Source organism: Solanum dulcamara, chromosome 12 (genome assembly GCF_947179165.1).
Source record: "Solanum dulcamara chromosome 12, daSolDulc1.2, whole genome shotgun sequence".
In the NCBI taxonomy this organism is placed as follows: domain Eukaryota; kingdom Viridiplantae; phylum Streptophyta; class Magnoliopsida; order Solanales; family Solanaceae; genus Solanum; species Solanum dulcamara.
In genome coordinates, this window is record NC_077248.1 from 53,282,201 (window position 1) to 53,305,875 (window position 23,675).

At 36.2% G+C, this 23,675-nt stretch overlaps 1 pseudogene; it reads left to right on the forward strand.

Moving 5' to 3' along the window:
* The first annotated feature begins 533 nt into the window (after nt 1-533).
* Nucleotides 534-21,698, forward strand: LOC129877752 (nucleolar GTP-binding protein 1-like; annotated as a pseudogene).
* The last annotated feature ends 1,977 nt before the right edge of the window (nt 21,699-23,675 follow it).

Below are 23,675 nucleotides of genomic sequence, written 5' to 3' on the forward strand. Positions count from 1 at the left end.
TCAATGCAAGCATAAGTGCATAACTAATACAAGTATTACTAATGCAAGCATCACTAATACGCTCTACCAAATAATCTTTTAATATTATGCATTAATATTTCTTCTCTACAATTTCATATAAGAATAAAATTAAGCTTTTATAATATAATATTGGCCTGTGCTAGCAAGGCAATCACCATTTAGTCTTACATATATAAGGGAATATAGTGAAGAGAGAGTTTGGATTGAAATAGATGGGTTTTGAGATTTAATTTGATATAAATATTATTTACTTTAGTAGATTGGGTTTGAGTTAAAGAGGAAAATGGACAATTTTAATTTAAATTAGATAATTTTGATTGATTTGGAAATAATTTTTCAATTAAAGGATATATTTGTTAAATTTAATAACGACAAAAGTATAAATAATCGGATAGTATAATGAAGAATAAATTTAACTAATAAATGAATTTAAAAATATTTTTGATCCTTTTCCCTATTTATTAATTTTACATATTTTTTTTCCATTGGAATAAACATTGAGCCATGCGAAAAAGTTCTTCCGAGCACGAGTGGAGAGTTGAACCGCTAGACAAGCTTTTCACTTTCATGTTCCTATTTCTCGGCATTTTTGGAATGCTGTTTAAATTTGGAGGTTGCCCACTGTGCCATATTCTCCTACTATCACCGAAGCGCAAAAATTATCAATCCTTTTCGATACCTATCAGCACATCTCCACCCTTAGGCTGCCGCTGAAATCTTCGAAAAGTCCATCTATGCTTATTGCTACCTTATATTTTCCACCGCATTACACAAGCCACGTCTAAATTTTCACCATAGAAGACCTACCACTCACAATTACAACATTCTCATTAGTTTTCTTTTTTAATCTAACAACTCAAATCGACATGGAATTGTATACGGAAAATGGGTATCTGAAACTTTGGAGTTTTTTCGATCAGATTAGAGGTCGTGGTTCGAGTTCCGCTCTACGATTTTGGTCTCATTGGAGAAAAGCAAAAAATCAAGTGAGAAGAATACTTTATTTGAAGGTGCAGTTTTATACTGTTAATTCAGTTGATTATTGTGTATATGAATTCATGATTTTGAGTTATAAACTCTTATGGAAAAATTAAATTGCTCTGACTCTGATTTTTCGGGTTTTGATTTGATATTTTTTGCTTAAATTAGCAAGTCGTATAGTATTTACTTTAAATATATCCTTAAATGGTTAGAAGTAGGTAGACTGTTAATTAGAAAGAAGATAGAGATGAGCGGAACTTCAAGTCTCCTCCAGCTATGGCAAGTTCCGTCCTCATCACTGTTTTTCGGACGTTCCAAGCTTTCTAAAGGTACTGTTTTGTGTTTCTTAATGTAATTGAACTTTTTTTTTTGTTTGTCTATTTCTACAATAACAAATGCGTTGTTGCTGGGTGCAGGTCTGTATTTGGTTCCTGTGCGTGTTATGTATCCAATGTCATGTTTCTGTAAGCAAATGCAGACTACTACTTATGAAATTGTTAAGGGAAGCTATGTATCAAATCCACAGAACCAAAAAGAAAACGAAGTATAGCTACTCCTTTAATCTCATTTTTGGATTTCTATTACCATCATAATTAATTTTTATAGTTGGATACTTACCGTGAATTACCTCTATCCTGTTCTATGAATGCATGCATTATTCTTTTATTGTTCACATGAAAATTGAATGCGACTTCTCATTTTCTTGTAGGAAAAATTGACACTTAAGGTAGAAAATGTAGGTGCATTTCAAATATTACCCATGGTAATGCCTGTCTATAGATATTCTACATTCAGCACTGAGAAAAGCAAAGAAGGTCTCCCCAACAAAGGGTAATCTCTCGCTCTGCATCTATTTACCACCTCATCATTGTAGTATCAATTATTGTACTTGACTCAAGCATGCACGAATGAAAGGAATTATTGCATTTAGTTAAAATGTTTAACAGGCATTGCTAATGCTGCAAAACGTGAGAGAAATAAAGGCGCAAAACAACTTGACGCATTAATGAAGGTGAGATTCTTGAACAGACTAATGCTTCTCATTGGAGGAAACATCTATAATTTTTGATTTTCTCATACAAAACAGAATTTACATTTATCATTCATCTTATATATGCAGGAGTTGGCTGTGCCCTTGAGGACATACAAAGAGAACTTCCCAAACAAAAAATATTTGCGCCCTTATGAACGATCTTTGATTGAGTTAATTGGAGACGGAAACTATGAAGATGTAGATTTCAATCACTGGTATCTTGTTCCAAATGATGGTTGTTCAGGGAAATTGAGGTCATCACTAACTTTTCCTACAGGGAAATAGCTTTTAACTTTGAAAAATGATTTTTTGACTCTTCAGAGAAGTACGTATAGTTAAATTGGAAGTTTTAAATGTCTCTCTGTCCTGAAAAATTAAAAGATAGTAAAGAAGAAAAAAAGGATCAATTCTAGGAGCATATATCTTGATAGTGTTTTATGGACAGTAGTTTTTATCTAATCTAAGTAAAGCTCATTTCGCACGTCTGTTTGACATGAAATGATTCTGTTGGGCCCTTTAGTTGGATGGACTGATTTTAAGGTGCTGGATTTATGTTTCAATATTCATCGAAATTAGCATTTTGGATATCCTCAACCTCTCTCAGGAGGTTTATGGTCTTCATTTCTTGCGTGTGTTAATAAAAGGTTCAACTGTTGTAACTCTAAATTTATCTGAAGTTCTTTATCTTTATTACATTTTGTTCAGCATATGGGACATAATGCTGGCACCATGCTAGTTTTGAGTTAATGATTGAAGAAGACAAACTAATGTATGTAACTTAGTGGTTTTTTTTGGTGAATTGAGTTGTCAACATTTAGTGGTACATCAATTTTTTCTCCGTTCTTGTATGATATTATTTCCTATCAATAGAGCTATCTTCTGTTTTCCTTCTCAAAAAAGACAAAAAACAAGAACATGCGTATCTGTTTTTCCCTTTTTCTTCTCTACCCTAGGTATTTATTTCAATATTTTTGGTTTGTCCCCGTCACGTCTTCCATCTAAGTTACTACTGCAGGTATTGGGAAAGCTAGAAGCTTCAAGGAAAAAAGTGGTATCAGTTGGAAAGGAACATGCATCATTATGTGCTAAGGTTGGAAAACTAGTTGCATAAAATAGTAACCTACTTTCTAACAGTATGCTGCTATCCTTCTCACCTCTCCCCGTTCTCTGGTTTTTTATTTTGAAACATTCTTAGGTAAAATAGCCTTCTGGGTGACATTCTTCTTTTTGCCCTGATAAGTATTCTATGTTATTAGAAATCATCCATAGGAGCTATCGGTATACTTTGACTTGCATAAAAGATTAGGTTCCCATCCTGCCACCCTTTCTAAATTAAACAGAAGTATCTATTCCTAGGCAGGTCAGATTTCTGTCTAATCTCCTTAATTTATGCATGTGGCTGGCTTCTTTTCTTTCAGTCTGACCCATTCACATCTGTACCCTGCAGTGGCCTTATTCAACCTCTGTCCACTTTAGCCAACATTTTTAAATCAGACAGATGCAACAAATAAAATAGACCTCTACTGTTTCAATTGTGGTGGAATATTGAGGAGAGGAATTAGGCAAACTAGTCAAGGATGTTGGAAGTATTTTCAATTTGTTATCTCATTTATGGTAACATCTATTGCATGAGCAATAGCAGCACAATTTCTTAATTTCAACTTGACTAGGTCTTATATTGGTTTGGACTAATGATAAAAAAATGAAGGCTATGTCAAGTATGCAAGAATAGATGAACAGGAATTGCCCAGAGAGAATTCTGAAGCTCCATCCTCTCCTGATTGCTTATTTTCAAGGAAGGTAATAAGAGGAAAGACCTGTATTAAGTTTTTGTTGAATGAGCTAGAAGATTTGATCATAATCTGCTCCAGAAATGAGCTGACTGACTTGATTGTAATCTGCTCCACTAAATATGGGATAGCATATTCAGGAAAAGCTGTTAGGAGTTGTTCTAGGAAAAATCCTTTAGATGAAATCCCTTGATTCAAGGATCTCCTAAGAATTTAGGGCTGGTTAGTCTATTTTGGTCATACTTGTTCTCTTATAAAAACCATATAATTCTATGAATAAAGTAACGCTGTTCTGTATCTAAAACTTTCATGGTATCAGAGTGAGATTTCCCCCCTAATACTGAATGGTTAAAACAGCCTTTCATGGAGAGCATCATTCTGGAACATCAACAGAAGACAAAAGTTCTTCTCTTGAAGCTTCGATAAAATCTGATGACACAAGGAGTTGATGCCTGTCACATGCCCTTCCAGCTAACTTCTGATCGATTAAACGGGAAGAACTATCCGGAATGATGGGCATAGTCTGTAAAGCTTGCAATCGATTGCCGTGGAAATTTGGGACATTTAATTGGAGAGACAAGAAAGCTTCAAGTCAGAGACCTAGAGATGAACACCATGAGATCAGAGAAATCACTCGTGATTGCCTGGCTAATAAGTTCCAGGGAACTAGTCATATAGGTAAACCTTATCTATTTTTTACCCACTACTAAGGATGTGATGTGAAACTGTTAGGGAGACATACTCTGATGTAGAAAATGCCTCGGAAATTTTTGAGTTAAAAAATTAAAATACGGCCAGCTAAGTAGGGTGAGAGGGAAGTTACTGCTTATTATGATGAACTGGTGTCTCTATGGTAGGAGTTAGACTAGTGTTACAATGATGAATGGGTCCTATGGATAGTGTGAAAGCAAAAAAAAAAATGGGAAGAAAATGAGAGAGTTTACCTGTTTTTAGTAGGATTAAATGGGGAGTTTGATGAGGTTAGGTCACGAATCCTAAGAAAAAACACTTTGTCTTCACTTCATGAAACCTTTTATAAAGTTAGGAAAGAGGAAATTAGGACGAAAGTTATGTTAAAACATGGTTTAAACCTTGAACTAAAACTGGCTATAGCTTTTAGTTTGTATAGTGAAATATAAAGATGACAAAAAAAAGAAGAAAAAGTCATGGTGCAATCATAGCAAACAACACCGACATACTTGTAAAACATGATGGAAGATCTATGTGAAATTACCAAACCGGAAAGAGAAAGGAGTTGGTAATTGTGGCTTTAATCTCAACATAGTCAGGCCCTTCAATCTATTTATTTTGATCAGAGGCAACAACCTTCTCAAGAAATGCCTCCATTCACAAGGGAACACAATTGGAAATTCTGCACAAACTCCTTCAATCTCCATAATTTCTACCTAATGTATCACATCGTTCTAATTCCTCTTGTTCTTTTGTTGAAATAGGTAGTGTACCGTCTACTTTCTTAGCGTTGACGTCAACCAAATAGAATCCCGGGTCATAGATTTAGGAGTCAATGATTACACGACAGAAAGTTCCCATATTTCTCTACTTGCACCTTTGTGTATCTTGTGGAGGGAATAAAAATATCAAGATAGCTGATTGTTTTTTCTCTGCAATCACTAGAAAAGGAACTGTTTAACCATCATCATCTCTCAAACTTTATGATATTCTTCAAGTTTCAAAACTCTCATGCAGTTTGATTTCTATTAATAAATTAACACGTTCTCTTAATTGCTGTGCTATTTTTTACTTTGATTTTTGTGAAATAGGAAGAGAAAGAGGGACTTACGTATGGTGTTCATCGACCTAAGAAAAGTCTGAAAAGTCCCAAGTGAAATTCTATAGAGATGCTTGAATGCTAGAGTGTATCCGTAGCATACAGCATGGAGATCAAAGACATGTACAATGAAGTCAAGACTCGAGAAAGGATAGTGGGAGGAGACTCAGAACACTTCCTTGTCATGATGGGGTTGCACCAGGGATTGGCTTTTAGTCTGTTTCTGTTTGCTTTGGTGCTGGATGAATTAACACGACATATTCAAGGTGAGGTGTCTTGGTGTATGTTATTTGCGGATGACATAGTACTGATTGATGAGACTTGAGATAGAGTTAATATTAGGTTGGAAGTTTGAAGGCAGACCTTTGAGGCTAAAGGATTCAGGTTGAGCAAGACCAAAACTGAGTACATGGTGTGCAAGTTCAACAATGTAACGAATGACGTTGGTGTAGAAGTGAAGCTTGATACACAGATCATCCGCAAAATAGAAAGTTTTAAGTATCCAAGGTCTTTAATCCAAGGAGATGGGGAGATTGATGATGATTTTGCACGTCGTAGTGGTGTGGGGTAGATGAAATGGAGACTCATCTCTAGCGTCTTGTCTGATAAGAATATACCAGTAAAACTTGAAGATAAGTTCTAAAAAGTAGTAGTTAGGCCGACTCTGTTGTATGCGGCGGGTGTTGACCATGGATGGCGGAGCAACTTCAGTTAGAAGTTTCGCTTAAGTGGAATGGTTGTTGGTACTCTCTTTCATATACTCCTCCACTTGGTGATTGACCTCTTCCTTTCTATTTAGAAAGTGGAACAAAATTAAGAACCCTCATGTCCAGAAGATTGGAGTTGAAAAAATGAGGTTGCTGAGATGGATGTATGGAGATACTTGGAGAGATAAGATCAGGAATGGAGATGCTGGGCAAAGTAAGAGTGGCCTCTGTGGTGAACAAGATGAGGGGGGTGAGACTGAAATTGTTTAGACATGTGAAGAAGAGATGCGCAGATGCTCCAATGAGAAGATGTCAGAGGTTGGCAGGTAGGGGTGGGTGTAAAGAAGGGTAACGGTAGGCCAGAAAAAGGATTGGGTAGAGCTGATAAGCTAGGTCATGCGCATCTTCAGCTTATCAAGGACATGACCTTAGATAGGAAGATGTGGATGTTGCGAATCTGTGTAGAAGGTAGTTAAGCGTTGTCTCGCGCTCCTCCGGGGTAGGCTTAGTAGGTTGGTAGATAGTGTTAGTATTATTTTCCTAATTTCTTGTTCTTCGAAAACTGCTACTACCTGTTGTTTCTTGTGCTTCCTTTATCACATGATTTTTCTTTGTATGGTATGTTGCACTTTCTCTATTATTTGTTCAGCCTTGATTTACCTCTGTTTGGTCTTTTTCAAGCTGCCTTGTTATCTGTTACTTGAGTTGAGGGTATTTCAAAAACAACCTCTCTATCTCCACTAGGTAGGGGTAAGGTCTGCGTATACTCTACCATCCTCCCCATACCCCACGTGTGGGAATACGCTCGGTATGTTGTTGTTGTGTGAATTTCAAGACAAGGTCTTAGGGAAGACGATCAACAATGCTAGAGAATCTGGAGGGTTTGTTTTCTTGAAAATGGGAAGAACTCACTACAACTAAACTATTTGTTTGAACTTTACTTCTTTTTTGAGTGAAGTCATGTTTTGGCACTATAGGCTTGGACATCCCATATTTTATTAGTATTTAGGACATTTCTTATCTCAACTATTTAGAAATAAAAAATCCGTCCTTGTTCCAATGTGAATTCTATGAAATGGCTAAGCATCACCGATCTTTTTTCCCTCTCAAAAGTATGAGGCTTCAAAACCTTTGATGGTGATTCATAGTGATGTTTGGGGATCGTCCAAGATTTCAACCATGTTTGGAAAGCGGTGGTTTGTAACTTCCATTGACAATGTTACTAGATGGAGTTGGGTTTATTTGTTTAAGGACAAATTTGAGGTTAAAAATGTGTTTGGAACTTTCTATGTCATGGTAGAAACATAGTTTAATGAGAAAGTCTAGATATTCCAAAGTGACAATGGTTGTGAATTTTTTATGAACAATTAGGAATCGTGGATCGGGTAGAAGGCTTGGTGGTCACACTTGGACCTTCCTTTAGCAGTAATATCAACACTATTCTCGTAGTTTCTTAATCTTCAATATGAGTTTTTCCGTCCTCTGATATTGCAAGTATTTTATTGTCATTACTATTCTTTCTCCTTGTGGTGTATTACTCTCCATTTCACATTATTTTATTGTTGTTATTGCTCCCATGTCTGTATTTCCTTTTCAAACTGCTTGGCAGGCTTTATTTAAGCTGAGGGTCTATCGGAAACAACCTCTCTATCTGTGTGACAGTATGAGGTAAGGGATCACACTGGGTATGTTGTAATTAGGATGGTTTTTAGAAAAAATGGGGTAGTACACCAAAGCTCTTGTCTGGATACACCTCGACAAAATGATAACACAACAAGGAATAATAGACATCTTTTAGAGGTAACTAGGGATATAATGTTTGCTAATCAAGTTTTACCGTTTCAGAGAGGTTCTCTTGACTGGTATTTACCTTATTTTGATAGGATGCCATCTCAAATTCTGAAGTTTAGAGCACCTTTCAATGTTTTCTGAAAGACGTTTCCTAGTCTAGGTTAACTACAATATTCATAGTTCTAGGTTAACTACGGATCAATCCTTAAAGGGTTTTGAGTGTACGACATTTGTTCATGTTTATCCTCATAATCGTAGTAAACTTGAACCGCAAGCTAGAAGTATGTTTTTGTAGGATATGGTCCAAGTCAATTGGGTTCTAAGAGTGTAAGTATTATAATCCACATGCTAGGAGGATAATTTTCACAATGGATCTAACTTTCTTTGAGTCTAATAAAGAAATGGACCTTGGGACTAACTCAACCCCTCCATGCCGAAGCCTGGACATCTGAAGTGTGGACAATATAAGATGGAATCCAATAGCGGAAACAATGAATTGGGATGGGCCTGACTATGATACCATGTTAAAGGAATGGATCTTGAGCCTAACTCAACCCCAAAAGCTTGCTCAAGCTGAGGATTGCTTAATCTATATTAGAGAGACCACCCATCCCTTAGAAGAGGCGATGTGGGACTCTTCACACCCCCTCGCCTAGGGCTGGACATCTAGTGCATGGACAATTTAATATGGGGGCCCAACATCAGAAACAATGAATTGGAAGTCCTAGCTTTGATACCATATTAAAGAAACAGACTTTGTGCTTAATTCAACCCAAAAACTAGCTTATGAGGGATGGATTGTTCAAGCCCATATAAAAAGTTCATGTTCCCTTCCCAAAGATGATGCGGGACTCCAATAAGTCTCAACTCAGAAAAGTTTACTACTCATTCAGGGGAGTATTATGTCTGTGAAAATTCATCTTTTTGGGATATTGAGTTTACCAAACATCTCACGAATAAGTAGCTAGATTTTACAACTAATACTGATGTGAGGGGTCTCGGATAAAATATAAATTAGTGTGATCCAATAGATGAAAGGGACTGTGATTCGAGAGATGACAGGGACCTAAGTGACTTAAATGATAAAAATTAGGATGTCCAAGCCTATAGTACCAAAGCATGACTTTATTCAAAACAGTTGTAGAGATCAAACAAATAGAATGTAATTGTAATGAGTTGTTCCCCTTGTCAAGAAAATAAATTCCTCTAGATTCTCTAGCATTGTCGTAAATCATTGAGATATCGATCGTATTGAGCCTTTAAATGACAAAATTAAAAATGGGAACGGAGATCAAACAAAAGATATAAAGGTGTATTCGAAACTGAATTGAAAGCAAAAAGACTGAAGATTCTCTACACTGTCAAAAATCAGTTTGCAAGAACTTACTGGAACGTAATCTTCCAACAAAGTCTAATTCTTACTAATTCTTATTCCTTCTCAGATCTGGTCATACTATTACAAAATGTTGTTAGAAATGCTCCTAAATAGCCTATTTTTATGTTTGTGTTCTATAACAAGTTATATCTTAGTTATTCAGCCTTTACTTTACAACTTTCTAGTGCGGAAATTCCAAAAAATGTGCAGGATGCTCTATGAGTTTCTGAGTGAAAAGAGGCTATTTTTGGAGGAAATGCTCTTGAAAAAATGGGACATGGAAGTTGGTGGATATACAAAAGGGAAAAAACCAGTGGGCTGCAAACGGGTGTTCACCACCAAATTCATATAAGTCGGATCCTTGGAGAGGTATAAGGCTTCCCTAATAGCTAAGGGATTTATGCAGATATATGACATTGTCTATCTCGAGACGTTTGCTCGACTAGCTAATATAATTCAATTAGATTTCTCTTGAAAATATCGGTAAATCTTTATTGATCTCTTAAACAATTGGATGTAAAGAGTGCTTTCTTGAATGGGAAACTAGAGGAAGAAGTCTATATGGATCCTCCACAAGGTTTTGAAGAGAAGTACAAGTCAAGGGATTTATAAGTCGGATCCTTGGAGAGGTATAAGGCTCCCCTAATAGCTACAGGGCATATGCAGATATATGACATTGTCTATCTCGAGACGTTTGCTCGAGTAGCTAATATAAATTCAATTAGATTTCTCTTGAAAATATCAGTAAATCTTGATTGATCTCTTCAACAATTGGATGTAAAGAATGCTTTCTTGAATGGGAAACTAGAGGAAGAAGTCTATATGGATCCTCCACAAGGTTTTGAAGAGAAGTATAAGTCAAGGGATTTATAAGTCGGATCCTTGGAGAGGTATAAGGCTCCCCTAATAGCTAAGGGATTTATGCAGATATATGACATTGTCTATCTAGAGACATTTGCTCGAGTAGCTAATATAAATTCAATTAGATTTCTCTTGAAAATATCGGTAAATCTTTATTGATCTCTTAAACAATTGGATGTACAGAATGCTTTCTTGAATGGGAAACTAGAGGAAGAAGTCTATATGGATCCTCCACAAGGTTTTGAAGAGAAGTACAAGTCAAGGGATTTATAAGTCGGATCCTTGGAGAGGTATAAGGCTCCCCTAATAGCTACAGGGCATATGCAGATATATGACATTGTCTATCTCGAGATGTTTGCTCGAGTAGCTAATATAAATTCAATTAGATTTCTCTTGAAAATATCGGTAAATCTTGATTGATCTCTTCAACAATTGGATGTAAAGAATGCTTTCTTGAATGGGAAACTAGAGGAAAAAGTCTATATGGATCCTCCACAAGGTTCTGAAGAGAAGTACAAGTCAAAGATATGTAGACTCAAAAGATTTCGTTATAGTATAAAATAGTCTCCAAGGGATTGGTAAAAAAGGTTTACTCGATTCATGAAGAAGCAGGGGTATGTGCAAGGACAAGCATATCACACAATGTTTACTCAACATTCACTAGAAGGGAAAACAACAGTTCTTATGGTATATGTCATCTATATCATCCTCACAGGAAATAACGTGGTTGAAATAAAAAACCTATAAGAATGTCTTACCTCAGAATTTGAGATAAAAGACTTAGCGCGTGCTGAGGTATTTTCTTGGCATGAGGATTGCACGATCAAGGAAAGGAAAGTGTCACAACGGAAGTATGTTCTTGATCTGTTAAAAGTAACAGGAGTGAGCGGTTGTAGACCAGCTGAAACTCCAATTGACCCAAATCTAAATTTTGGAATGGAAGGAAAGTTGATTGATAGGGGCCAATATCAGAGATTGGTAGGCGTTGATTTACTTGTCTCATACTAGACCTGATATAGCCTTTGCGATATGCCTAGTAAGTCAATTCATGCATTCTCCACGAGAAGTACATGAAGAAGTTGTATCGAATCCTAAGGCATCTAAAGAATTATCTTGGGTTGTTCTTTAGAAAGAATGAGCAATGGAGTTGAGGTTTACGGATGTGAAAGGTAGATTTGATCATAATTCCTCCGCGAATGAGCCGACAGATTTGATTTTAATCTACTCCTGTAGATATGAGATAACAGATATTTTTAGGAAAAGTTGTTAGGAGTTATTCTAGGAAAAATTAGTTTAGATGAAATCCCTTGATTCATGGATCTCCTAAATATTAGAGATTGGTTAGCCTATTTTGATCGTACTTATCCTCTCATAAGTACTCTACAATTCCATGAATAAAATTAGGTTTTTCTGTATCCAAAACTTCCAGTTTAAGCGAAGTGACAATAGAGGATAACAACACTATTGCTTTCCCACCCTTTCTGAATTGATGCTCATCGTCGATTGGTGGTTAGGGTTCCACAATCTCTCCTGCTTTCAGTCAGCAGTGTTCAGTTAGATGCAGCCTTATTGCAAACCCCCCCTCCCCCCCCCCCCCCCAGGAAAAAACTGATTAGCAGAAACCATTACTCTCAACGGAACATACAATTGAATGAGTCTTCTTATAGGGAAAAAGGTGCCCCCGTCAAGTTAGCCGTTCCTTGCTGCAAGCGTATCCTCCATTCTCTTCACTACCGTCATAACAATTAACACCACATTTCCATTACCAGTTTTATGTAACTAATGGACATGGTCACAATCTTTTCTTTCGAATACATTTAACGGATACAAAGGTCTCAACAGTGCATCTGGATCCCTTGGGCTGTGTTTACAACCAATACAAATTTGGAGTAGAGAAATCTTTGGATTTCAATGCAATAAATTCCAAATCCTTTTTTTGTATCTATATATTACATCAACCAAGATAAGAAGATAATTCAAGATTAAATAGTGAATTCAGTGAAAGAGTTGATTCGTATTTTGTACAGACAACAGAGTCCTATAGATATGAAATGGTATACTTGAGAGCAACACAAATTTTCAATCAATGCAGAATGGACTTTGCATCCATCAAGCACTAAAAAAGAAAGCAACAAATAAAAATGAAAATGAGACCAGACCATACACGATCTTGAGAATATGGCATGCTGACAACTCATGTTTGTTACAGATGTTAATATGTTCTATTTTCTCATTATTGATTTGATGAATATTTAATAAGTGGTTACTTTCTACCTTTATAATTCATATATCTATTTAAGATGCGAATCAATTAATTGATGCAATTTCTGCCAGTTATTATCTAAACGAGAAGCAGAGGAGCGACTGAATGAGGTAGTCTGATAGTTTCATTTTTACTGAATTCTATATTTATCTGATATAATCCATAAGTTGATCAGTGAGAGAGCATCTTTGTAGGGATTGAAAAGAGTTGAGGAAATATTTGATCGTGATGGAAAAGCCCGTTGATGAACTATTGAACATTGCCAAGGTAAGGCCAGTTAGGGACAGCCAACCTAGACAGTATGAGTCTTGTAGATGAACTAAAAGTAGAAAAACACGTGGTTAGATCTATGCTGACATTAGTATACTGAAAACTGGAATGAAGTTTCAAACAATTATCATTGCATACCTTCAATTTACACATCAGAAGGATGTCCCAGAAAAAGGGACATGATGCAATTAAGGTCTGTTGGGGCTTTAAGCGCGAATAAAGTGTGGATTTTAATGAAAAAAGGTGCAACTGGAGAAAACATACAAATATATATATGTTTAGTCCAAGAATAATAATTATAAGCATGAACAAAAAATATATGGACAAAGAAATTGAATTTTTGTAAAGGATAAATTGAAATATCAATTGTTTAGTGTCGCCTCTTTGGGAAAGTTTGTCTTAGAGACTTGGTGACGACACTAAAGCACACATTAAGCGAAGCAAAGCGCTCAACATGTTTTGAGTCTCGCTTCAACTTAAGCACGCTCCTTTCACAACACTAATTACATCAAAAATCTGTGTCTATGGTTTTACAACAAAATAAAGTAACATTACATGTCACGATAGCTAGATTCCTGATTGTGTGGTTTTAGTTGGACTTCCTAATAGATGATTATTAAACAATGATTTTTGCTTTCGTAATTAAAGAAAGTTTTAGGGGTTTCTGTCAGTCTCTGACAAATTTTACTGGTGGCAGACATTACGGGCAATGCCAGTTGTCGATCTTGAAACACCAACTCTATGTCTTGTTTGTGCTCTCAATGTCGGAAAATCATCTTTGGTTAGCGTACTTTCGACAGGGAAGCCTGAGGTATGTACTAAGTTGGTTAGCTTTCATTCCATTTTTACTTGTTAATTTTTATCTGGGATAAGGGATTTCATTCATCATTCTTTACATAGTTACACATAATAATATGTATGCTCTTGTGGAAGGCAAATTTTCCAGAATTGCCATCCATTGAGAAAAAACTAGTGCTAGTTTTTAAAACCGTGGTTTTAACTTAGGTGCGAAGAAACTTCTTATTCTGAAACTTGGCTTGCCTTCAAATGCTTTTCTAAAATCTGACCCTTAGTTTTGCTAACTCAAGTCTCAAATGTTAGTATCTGTAAAAGTAATAGTTAGGAAAAAGTGAGGTGGAAGATAAACAATGAAATGGAAGCTTATGAAATGACCAGATATGATCATAAACTAACAATTACTACCAACCAATTTAGTTTCCTCTTTATCTAATCACTATTTTGTCAGTTATTTTATCTGGCTTATGATAAAGATGTTTCTTATACTAGTTTGGCAATATCATAGGCATGGATGCATTGGCAGACAGGTGAATTTTGAGACTTGTCTACAGCTTTACGAAGGAGTAAAAGGAATTTGGTTTGATGTTTTGACTAGAACTAAATCCTAACTATACATACTTTCTTGCATGCCCCTGCCAATAGAAAGTTTTCGATGTACTTTCTCCAGTTGATTGCATCTTTTCGTCACATACTTTTTTTTCCTCGATTGAGTTCCCAGTAATGTCACTGAATATTATCAGATCTGCAACTATCCCTTCACAACTAGAGGAATTCTGATGGGTCATATTAATTTGAGCTACCAGAATTTTCAGGTTAGTCTTTATTTCAAAGTGAAAATTTTATCTCAAATGTTTCTTACATCTTTTTTTCTTCTGCTATTTTACTGATTAAGCATTTTTATCTTCAGTTTACTGGTACCCCTGGTATCTTAAGGAGATCTGATGGTAAAAATTTCTTCTTGATTACCATTTGAATAACGTGGATAATTTTTCTCTGAATGCATTTACTTTCTCATACATAATATAAAGAAGCTGATGACACATCGTCACTTTTGTTAGTGGAATAGATTGTTGTAGGATACGAGATGTACAGATTCTCTTGGTTTATTTGTGTATAATAACATGTGTTTATGGGGAAGTGAGTTAGTTGGACTAGAACTTGGTATACTATTGACAAAAATTTAACCTTCCTTGCGTGCAAAAATCTTTTGGTTAAGTGTACTACTTAGACGAAAAATTATTATACTTACAGCTGCAATTTTGCTTGTCCAAGTAACAGGCTAGTTCTTCAAAAACTAAATAAAATTGGCGTGTTTGAGATTAGAAGGTATTGCTCAATTTCTTCATTAGAATGAATCTAATGATGGAAAGTTGTCTGGAATGGGTGTAAATATAAATTCCCACGTTTTGACATAAAAGAAAAATAATGAAACTATAGTCTTCTTTTTGCTAGCTGCTTAGCAAACAGTGATAAGATTACTCATATTTCTCTAAATTTCTTCTTATAATCTGGACTTTTGTGTTCTGTTGTCATGGATTACATCTCTTATCGTTTTGTATTTGTTTTTAACAATTTTTCCTTATTTTGATTGAACCTGCAGAGGACAGGAATAACTTGGAAAAGTTAACACTTGCTGTTCTCACTCATTTGCCAACTGCAGTACTTTATGTTCCTGATTTATCTGGAGAATGTGGGATGTCACCTTCTGATCAGGTATCTCAATGATTTCTATGTTTCGGTTTTTCCTGGAACTTTGATCTTCGCGTCCACTAGTGGAGAGATGGATTCTTTATTGTTTTATACCGGAATGGTTTAACCTGGAGGTGGGATCTATTATATATCTGAAGTATAATTGTGCACGTGTTAGAACTTGCATATTCATGATTTTGATAAACTATTTGATTTGATTCTCCAAATAATGAGAAGATGGATAAAGTGAGAACGGTCATGAACTAGTAGTGTATATGGACAAAACGTTGACGTACTAGAACTTGCATATTAGTGATTTAGGAAAGCTATTCTCTCCAAATAATGAGAAGATGGATCATATGAGAATGTCACGAGCTAGTAAAGTGTACATATTATATCTATCTGGAGCTAGTAAAGTGTACATGTTTTATATCAGGAGCTAGTAAAGTATAATAGTAGGCAGTAGCTGTGCTATTTAAGAGATTAAGAGATTCCTGTGAATACCTACCGTCACTTTCAAACTGTTTTATTGATTATAAAACTGTTTTCTTGTTTCTTCTATCTTACTTGGGGATTGGCTGTTCCTACATAAGAGCTTCTGTCTGCTATACAAGAAAGTGTTTTCTTGTTTCTTCTGTTTGATTTGGGGATTGGCTGTCCCTCCCCAAGCATGCAAGAGTTGTAAATGTTCATCAGTAATCTGGAAAGTTTAGGAGAATGTCAATACACTTTGTGATACTGGTTTTTGCTACAACCAATTTTTAGTCTTCTCTATCTTTTCTCATAGTATAGAAAATGGTGATTGCTGAGTATGGTTTATGAAGTTTGTGATCTATAAGGAAATCAGAGAGAGATTCAGCAGCCATATTTGGCTTGATGTCATGTCCAAATGTGACTTACTGCAAGCATCTCCTGTCATCTTTGCAACAGATGATTGTAATGCTGACAACTTTGAGCTGGTGAGATATAGGAAGATGGGACCTGATGGATCCTTAAATGTGACGGTAAAGAATGAGATTGGTCTTCATGAGGTACCTTTCTGTTCCCCTTTATGCTATGATTATAAAGGAATGAGCAGAGAGCTTAACTTAAACCTGCATGAGTTTCCTAAGTGTCACGAAATGCAAGTGTCAGAACTTAATACAGAATTTGGGAATTCATTTCGCAGTTGAGATAATTATTGCTTCTTACTGGTGATAATTTGGCCATCTATGATCCTCCGGGAGATTCAAATTGCCCCTCTAGATCATTCTCTATGTCATTTGATATTGAATGACACATCTAAGAGATTTGACAAGTTCACAGTTGGTTTATGTACCTGTTGAGTGCTGTTGTTTAAAAATTACATGTATTCAAGAACATCTCACTAATTATATACCTCACAAGGGCTTGGAGTTTTCTCCCTCTTAAAAAAAATGTTCTCATGCACTTGCTTCGAGGTACATTTCTGACTGATGTTTTTTGACTTCACTTGGTGGTTTTCCGGCAAAGCTTTCACTGCGGTGATTTTCATCAATCACTGCTTAGTGATTGCTGGAAAGCTTTGGCTGAAGGCATCAAAATAGTTAACACAATTTATCTTATTCTGGGGGTTAAGTAGATATAACCGAACGTCACACCAAATCCGAACAGTGGTTTGAATAGGTAGAACCTAGTAAGAACCTGATGAGAAGGATGATGATTAGCAGGAAGATTCTCTTACGGATATGTCAATGCGTAAAGTGTCAGAAAATCAAGGTAACATTTTTAAGAGGTGGAGAAATAAGGACCACTTAACGAATTTCTTCTGCTCTCTGAAGTTCAATAACTATGGTTGATTTATTAGTCTGATGGCGTTCAAGGACACATGATGGCCGTTATTATTTTACGAGAGACATCATTTAATGCTGGATGGAGTGACGCAGCAGCGAAAATAGGAGGACCCATCAACAAGATAATAGCTATTACAAGTGAAAAACATGATGCAAAGGCTGAAGGCACTTATGTTGAGTGTTGACGCATTAGCAAGGAGTAAATGGTTTGAAAGGACGCAGGTGAAGCCTATAACAGGGAATTACATTAGAGTTGAGGGAGATCCATATCCTTCGAGCTCAGATCTTCTGAATAGATGTATGGTTGGCAAGTTCATCGGAGATTATGAGAACCCAAATCGCAATGAAGTATGTCGATGTATTTACTGCACATGGAAAGTTGCCAATGGATCCACCACTGCGACCCATCTGCGATCACTGCGACTCATCGTAGGTCACTGTGTGCCTCCATTTGCAACTGTCGGCTACTCATCCTCGATCACTGCTCGTCATTTTTCTCCTCCCCAATTTGCTAGGGTTTTCACTACAATTTTTCGCATCCACTACACACGCACCATCGATTCTAACTGACCACCATTGCTGGTCGCACACCAGCAATTCTCACCGACCATCACCTCTATTCTAGAGCCTCAGATCTGTTGCTATCGTCAGAGCTTGCTCTGAGGCGATCTACTCTCTAACGACTTTCTTTTTTCTTGGTTCTGTTGCGTTATCGTGCTTCCTCGTTCTCTCACTGGCAAAGCCCTGTCTGCCCGAAAGACTGCCCACCGCCATTCATTCTCACCGACAACCACCAGTTGCACTTGTTCCCTCTTGTTTAGCTATTTGTTTCACATTTCTTGACTGTTTTTTTTCTTTATTCGTTTGCTATTCATGTTTCGTTGTCTCTCCTAGCTAAAATTTGGTCAATCTCTGTTCCATTTCTTTATTTTGCTTTTATGAGTCCCCTTACTGTTTGCTGTTTGTTGTTCATTTTCTTGTTTCATTTGCTGTTCGTGTATCGCTGTTCCTCCTAGCATATATTTTAGTCAATCTCTGTTCTATTGTTCTTGTTGGGTGGTTTGTTTTGAATTTCTTTATTGTTTGTTGTTCATTTTCGTTATTTCGTTTGTTGTTTGTGTTTTTGTTGTTTCATTGGATTGTATGCCTTATTGATTCTCGTCTTTAGTTGTACTTGTATTTTAGACTCTTTGCTTGTTTTAGTGTAAACCTTTGTCTAGTTTTTATTTGCTTTAGTGGCTCTAGCGATAGATGGTCATGTTCTCAGGTGGGATCAGAGGTGTGGGTATGGAGTGGTAAGTGGGTTAAGGGAGTTTTAAGGCTAAGAGTAGGATCCTGAAACATAGGAATGTTAACGGGGAGGTCCATAAAACTAGTGAATATTCTCAAGAAGAGGAAGATTAATATAGCGTGTGGCCAGAAAATCAAATGGGTAGGAACTAAGGATTGAGATGTGGACGGGTACCAGTTGTGCTACTCAGGAGGTGCGAGGAATAGAGATGGAGTAGACATTCTAGTAGATAGGGAGCTGAGGGAGCAAATGGTAGAGGTTAGGAGGGTCAACAATAAGATGATAGGGGTTAAGTTGGTTGTTGGAGAGTTCACTTTGAACATTATTAGTTCGTACACAACACAAGAGGGCTTAGACGATGAGGACAAGAAACACTTTTGGGAGGATTTGGACAAGGTGGTGAGAGGTATACCAAACATGGAGAAGCTATTTTTAGAAAGAGATTTCAATGGACACATCAGGTCAATCCCGATGGGTTATGGCGATGTGCATGGAGGTTTTGATTCAGGAAAGGAACGAGGGAGGAGTCATATTTTTGGATTTCTCAATTTTTTTTGGGATGGTGATTAGCCAATTCGAGTTTCCCAAAGGAGGAGGAGCATTTGGTAACGTTCTGTAGTTCGGTGGCTAAAATTTAGATATATTACTCGCTTACTAGGAAGGATGATAGAGGTATTTATAAAGATTGCAAAGATATCTCGAGTGAGAATCTCACAACTCAACATAAGCTCCTGGTGATGGATTTGGAGATCAAGAGTATGAGGAAGATAAGGGTCGTTCATAAAAGGCCAAGGATCGAATGGTGTAGTTTGACTATGGCTAATACCCAGGAGATGGGGAGAAGTTGTTGGCGATTGGGGCGTGGGGAAGGAGTGAAGATGTGAATAGTATGCGGGATAAGACTATTAGTTGCATTAGGGGAGCAGCTAGAGAGGTGTTGGGAGTCTCGAGATGTAACTTTGGTGGGCATTGACGGGATTAGTGGTGGAATGGGGAAGTCCAAGGGAAAGTGAAAGAAAGAAGGTGGCGTATGTGAAGTTGGTGAAGAGTAGGGATGAGGAGCAACCGAATAGGGAAATGCATAAGATGGTGAGAAAGGAGGCAAACTTAGCCGTTAGGGTGGTAAAAAGCTATCTTTTGAACACTTATATGTAGAGCTAGAGGACAAAGGCAGAGACAAGAAGCTGTAAAGTCTAGCCAAGGCGAGATAGGACGGCCCAAGAGCTGCACCAAGTAAAGTGCATCAAGGACTAGGACGACAATGTACGGGTGGAGGAGACACTTATTAGATGGAGATTAGTGTCATACTTACATAAACTCTTGAATGAAGAGGACAAAGTCATTGTGTCGGGAGACTTGGAGCACTTTGAGAGGCGTTGCGGTTTTGGGTATTGTAGGTGTATACAGGTTGAAAAGGTTAAGGGTGCTATTCGTTGGATGCACATGGGGAGAGTGACTAGGTCAGATAAGTTTCTGGTGGGATTTTGGAAGACTGCAGATAGTGTCGTTGGGGAATGGATGATTATGTTGTTTATTATCATTTTTAAGGCAAAAAATATGCTAGAAGAATGGAGGTGGAGTACGATAATTCCGTTGTATAAGAATAAGGGTGAAATTTAGAGTTGCAACAACTATAGGAGTATCAAGCTGCTATGCCACACTATGAAGGTTTGGGAGAGGGTGATGGAGAAGAGAGTAAGGAGGGGCATGTTTATTTTCGAGAATCAGTTTGGATTCATGTCAGGCCATTCAACTACATAAGCCATTTATTTGGTTAGCAGTCTAGTTGATCAATAAAGGGAGAGGAAGAGGGATCTTCACATGGTGTTTATCGTCTTAGAGATTGTCTTATGACAATTTTGAGGGAGGTCCTATGGAGTTGCTTGGAGGCTAAAGGCGTTCCTATGGCGTACTAGGGTGATTAATGACATGTATGATGGAGCCAAGACTCATGTGAGGAAAATTAGTTGGGCAGGAGGGGGGGGGGGGCTCGGGCTCAGAGTATTTCCTAGTTGTGTTGAGGTCGTATTAGGGTTCAACTCTTAGCCCATTTTTATCTGTCTTGGTGACGGATGAATTGACTCAGTGAATCCAAGGTAAGAGGTAAGGTGTTATGGTGTATGTTATTTGCAGATGACATGATTTTGATTGATGAGACTCATGATGGAGTTAAAGCTAAGCTTGAGGTTTAGCGACAAATCTTGAAGTCTAAAGGGTTCAGGTTTAGTAGGACCAAGATAGAAAACTTGAAGTGCGAGTTTGATGATGTAACACTCAAGGATGATGTGGAGGTGCGTTTGGATAGACATGTCATCCATAAGAAGCAAAGTTTCAAGTATCTCGGGTCTATTATCCAAAGTAATGGAGAAATTGACGAGGTTGTCATACATCTTATTGTTGAGTGCGGAGCCGAAAGGGTAACTCTTTTTTGCAAAAATTCCAAACGGACATTCAATTTTTGTAAGAAACCAAAAGAACAAAAACTCACAGTAGCGTGTGACTTCCTTTTTGTCAGTGGACGGTGTTAAGCCCACCATTAAAGGAAGTCGCACGACAGCATGCGACTTACCTTTAAGTCGTGGGCCATGCCCCTCTTCCCACCCCCATCACCCCATTCCGTTGCTCACCTCCCCCATGACCACTCCCAACGTTTTATATTAATTAAGTAGTTTATTTTTTATAAATTTGTATATTTATATTTTAGCTTAAATTTACAAATTAGGTTTTATCATTTTTAACGTTAATTTAATTGATATTACAAATCTTTTCTCTTTAACTTTCATTCTTTATTTCATTCATTCTTTATTTTATTTCTTATAAATTTACTATCATAATTTTTTTAAGTTTGCGTGTTTCTGATAAATTAATAGTACTTGTAATGTAGGATAGAGATTCTTATTGCATTGTTCGACCCATAAATGTTTTTATATTAATTAGATTTACTCATCTAGCTAAACAAAAAAAACAAAAGTTGGGAGAACTATATAGCAAAAGAGAGAGGGAATGAAAAACCATGCGTTTGAACCAAATGATCCAACACCATGCAAGGCAATTACCTTTGACTCACCAAAAACAACATTCAACAAAAATGTGCAAGAAGATTCTACAATCAAAGAATAACAGGAAAAAAAACAACTCCATCACTTCTTTACAGTGGAAACAAATTAACCATATAACAGATAAATAAAAGAAATAGAAATCAGATTTATACATACTCATAATCAAGACTCTCAATAGGGAAAACATTGGCTTCAATAATTGCAATTTCTGAATTTTTTATAAATTTGTATAATTATATTTTAGTTTATATGAGATTTGTTTCTTTTCATAGTTTTAAGTACTATAATTTGAGTAGTTTTTTTTTAAAAAGGAATATTAAATGCTTAAATTTAGTTGGATATCAACAAATTTAGTTCTCTTTCTAAAGCAAAATCACTTATTTATGACGTGTGAAAAGCATTTTTATTTTTTGCTATAGCATAATGTTGCTCAAGTAGGGGGAGTTATTTTCGTTCGCATTGATTTCTCTAGTAGGCAAATATTGAAAGTTCGGTCCTAATTGATTAAATAAAGTTTAGACTTATAATTAAGAGAAATCAATTCATTTCTTCAATTATTGAGTCATATTGTACAAACCAAAATTTAGGACATGAAAAAAAAGAAAGGACTAAACTTCTATACATTAATAATAGAGATTATCGTTGTTTATGTGTACCCGTACCACACATTGTTGGTACATGCGACCTTGTAGTTCTTCGCGGATTGTTTATGTTTGCAAACTTAATTATTATGAGTTTTATTTTTAATAATGTAACCCTGTTAATATTGAAGTTTTCTAAACTAAAAATATTACAACATACGTATTGTTGTAATGATTCATCTTCATCTTCATCATTTTGAGTTTCAGACATATCCTGTAATATGACGATAATTTATTATTATATAATTTTATTAAAAGTTATTTATTTAAATTTTTTTAGTAATTACTGTCGAAAAATTCAATCTCCCAGCCTGAAAAGGTGAATTTTGGAATTCACGTTGTTGTGTATTTTTGACAAAATTAAAATTTCCAACACTGAATTGCTCATAAACCCATAAGAACATTGGGAGTATGAAAATCGCTAACTTCTTCTTGTGTATGACCGAACACACTTGAAGATGCTCCCCTATAGTCAAAAATCAGATAATACGGAGTGCCGGAGTAGCCTCCGAAAATTCTGTATTATGTTCTTGCATATGAATACCTCTTATATTCTGTGGATCGGTTCTATGAATCGATGGTTGTGGTTGATATTCATACAATGGAGTATGTTGTTGAAAGTTCAACCGTATGTCCAGATAGGCAACATTCATTGAATCTCTAACATATCCAGTCATTTCACCTGCAAATTCCCTTGTTTGAAATTACTGAGATTCATCATTCTCAACTATTTGAGTCCTTCTGTATATTCTTTCATGTCCTCTTGCCTAAAAATCGTTAAAATCATAAAACATATTCAATCAAATATGTAAATCTTATTTAGGTAGTATAAAATAATAATAAATTTTTACATACCAGTGCTTCATATATTCCTCTGATTGGTTGATATCCAGCTCGCACAACTGATTGCGGATTTGCAATTAAGATGCGCGTATGTTGTAGATACCAACGGAAGTACTTCAATTGCGTTTGCATTTGGATTTATACGTACAATATGTTCATTGCAGTTATTCCATATTAATTCTGTATGAATAAACATTTCTTGTATATCATCTTTTAATCTATTGCGCTTATCGATCTTATAATGATCTATTTGATAAGACACATTTTCTAGTAGATGTTGTGGAAAACCAAATTGTGTGACCACACGATCAGCCATGTGTCACGCACGGTGAATGCTGAAAATTAGTGGCACTTTGGTCAGCCACATATTGCGTCCCCGTCAACACTGTTCGAGCAATGCATTAAGAACAACTTCAGAATAAGGCTCTCAAATAGACTATAAAAAAATATATTAAAAATTATACGTTTATAGCAAAATATATTTTTATTACTATATTAAATGTTGTTATTAACAAAAAATATTTTTATTATACCTGGCCATATTGTAGATTGTCTAAAATATCTCTAATTACGACCAAATTTTTTCGAATCTCATTTTGATGAATCCTTCCTCGGGACCCGTCGGTCTCTCTGGTTGATTAACTGGCAATGTCCCAGGCTGC